Here is a 3,226-nt window from a genome sequence, read left to right on the forward strand (position 1 = left end):
TTGAATGGATGTTTCTGTCAACAAAGTATATAAATGGCTAGTAGCACATAAAAAAATAATTATGCCTATCAGCATCAATCACTGGGGACATGCAAAGAGATGTTACACACACTAGAATAATGACAGTTAAAATAATAAACAGATAAAACAACAAACCAAGTGAGAATTTGGAGAAACTGGAATATTTGTGGGCTACTGGTGAAAAAGCAAAATGGCATGGCCATTATGAAAAGCAGCATGGGGTGGGTGAGATGGCTCCATGGCTTACGGAGCTTGAGTTCCATAGCGGAGGCGGGGGGACTGACTCCCACACTTTGTCCTCTGACCTCCACACATGCACTGGGCCATGTTTGCACATGTGCACACACACTCATAAATATATGCAATAAGTAATTAAAAAGGAAAACGGCATAATGGGTCCTTTAAAAATATTAAGCATATGATGCAGCAATCCACTTCTGAGCATTATTACCCAAGAAAATGGAGGTCGGAGGCAGCTATGGCTCAGCACTTGTAACAAGCCTGAGGACCAGAGTTGGATACATTGAAACCACATGAGGAAGGAGAGAATCTATTCTGAGAAGTTGTCCTCTGGCTGTGCATGCCAGCTTCACGTACGCACAACAAAGTAAAGTGAGTAAGTGCAATAAACACTTTACAAGAGTGGGAAGCAGGCCTTTGATGGATACGTGGAAGAAGCAACCTGCTCACTGCTGAATGGGGGAGGAAAATTTGGTATATGCATAGGGTGGGGTATTGTTCAGGAAAGAATCCTGACACTATAAGAAGGATGCATGCTGAGAATATTAAGTTACAAAAGGTCAGGGATACCCAATTCTGACTATAGGAGGAACCTGGAGCAGCCACAGCTGGAGACAGACAGATGGCAAGGCCTAGGGCGAGAGGAATGGAGAGCTGGTGTTCAGAGCCATGGAGCTTCAGTTTGGGAGAATAACGGCACTATGGAACTGAGTAGTGATGACAGCTGCCCAACAGTGTGGAAACACATGATGTCACTGTGCTATGCTCTCAAATATTATTACATTTTGTATTATAGTATTAAACTTTTTTAAAAAGTGAGGTCAAGAAGGCAAAGGATCTTATTAAATCTCAGGTAGGCCATGCATTCATGATGGGGTTGTCAATACAGGTCCTTTCCACTTTAGAATAAAGCAAGACAAGTTCCCGATGGGTGAATCCCGAGCTCGGCCACAGGAAGCCTTCGGAGTGTCTTTTGTCACTCCAGTGTCCTCAATAATGTTTAAAGTTTATTGCCTGTGGCTAGAGAGATGTCTTAGAAGTTAAGAACTCAGTACTATTAGCTGGGTGTGGTGGTGCACACCTTTAATCCCAGCAGGCAGAGGCAGAGAGGCAGAGTTTCTTGAGTTCCAGGATATAGCCTGATCTAGAGAGAGAGAGAGAGAGAGAGAGAGAGAGAGAGAGAGAGAGAGAGAGAGAGAGAGATCTAGGGCTACACAGAGAAACCCTGTCTCAGGAAACTAAAACCTAAAAACCAAGACAGACAAAAATAAGACAACAACAAACACACACAAGCTGGCTGCAGTGGTGGCGCACGCCTGTAACCCCAGCACTCGGGAGGCAGAGGAGGAGGATTGCTGTGAGTTCCAGGCCAGCCTGGTCTACAAAGCAAGCCCAGGGCATCAAAGGCTACACAGAAAACCTTTTCTTGAAAACACAAAACAAAACAAAAAGCTCAAGACAAAACAAAACCAAAAAACAAAGCAAAACCCTCTGAGAACATATATTGCTCTTGCAGAGAAGCCAAGCTCAATTCCCAGCACTCACATTCCAACTCCAGGGTATTCAACACCATCTTGTCCCTTCCAGCACCTTCACTCATATATACAAACCTACATACTCACACACTCAAACACACACACACACACATACACACATTCACTCTCACACACGTGTCCACATAATTAAAAATAACAAAATTAATTTTTTAAAAAATCGTATTTTCTTACCAGACCTGATAGCACACACCTTTAAGCCCCACACTCGAAAGGCAAAGGCAGGCAGATCTATCAGTTCAAGGACAGCCTGGTCTACAGAGAAAGACCTTGTCTCAAAAACCAAAAGCCAACCAACCAAACAAAAAAATCCCCCCACAAACTTCTCTCCTAACCTCGTGGTCACATACATAGTCAGAAAAGAGAAGCAAAGAAACAGTCTTCAGCTCCAGGAAACCACCACACAGCTAAGGAGCCTGAACCACAGCTGCATCCTGGAACTCAGATGAGCATCCTGACCACTGGTCAGGTAGCCCGCCATACGCTGCCGAGATGTAGATACTGTTTAAGTGGAGTGTTATCACAGTAGTAAATATCAATGTTAAAATGAAAGCAAAGTATGCATGTTAACAGGGCTGAATCACAAATATTTGGTTGAAAGAAATAAAAACATACACTTTTGTATGACTAGGTCCAGCTAGCCTTTTTGACCATTTTCTTTTTTGGGTCACGAAACATCTATTTGTATGTGTGTAGATTGGATTGGGAGCTAACATACTCAATTGACTCTCACATTGTAGTAAATGCTACCAATGCAGGGCTCTGATATCCAGCTATAGAAGCTCCTTCCTTAGTGTTGACACTTAAAAACAGTTTTACCTGTGTATGCACAGGTGAGTGTGCACTTGGTGGAGCTGGCTTTCTCCTTCTACCTTTTTCTGGGCTTTAGGGAGTGAACTCAGACCTCAAGCCTGGATGGCAACTGCTTCTACTCGCTGAGCTGTGTCTCCGGCTGCCTTCCTTATGCTTTTTATTTTTAAAACTAGCTTATCCAGGTCCTACTAAAAATGAGGGAAACCTCTGTCTGTCTGTCTGATAGGTTTGGAGGGAATTGACATCTTTCCATTATCCATGAACTTCTAGCTCAATCATATTTTATAGCTTCCTAAGGATGCCACAATGGGGCCGGGCATGGTGGTGCACACCTTTAATCCCAGCACTCAGGAGGTAGAGGCAGGTGGATCACTGTGAGTTCAAGGCCAGCCTGTTCCACAAAGTGAGTCCAGAACAGCCAAGGACAGAGAGATCCTGTCTCAAAAAACCAAAAATAAATAAATAAATAATAAATAAAATAAAATAAAATAAAGGATGCCACAATGTGGTTCTCTCCAGCTTCTGGAGGGTCTGGGCAGAGTCAGGAGATCATTCCAGATCTGAAAAGCTTCACTCACCCACCCTAAGGACCTGCACCA

The sequence above is a fragment of the Acomys russatus genome, chromosome 23 (genome assembly GCF_903995435.1).
Source record: "Acomys russatus chromosome 23, mAcoRus1.1, whole genome shotgun sequence".
Lineage (NCBI taxonomy): Eukaryota > Metazoa > Chordata > Mammalia > Rodentia > Muridae > Acomys > Acomys russatus.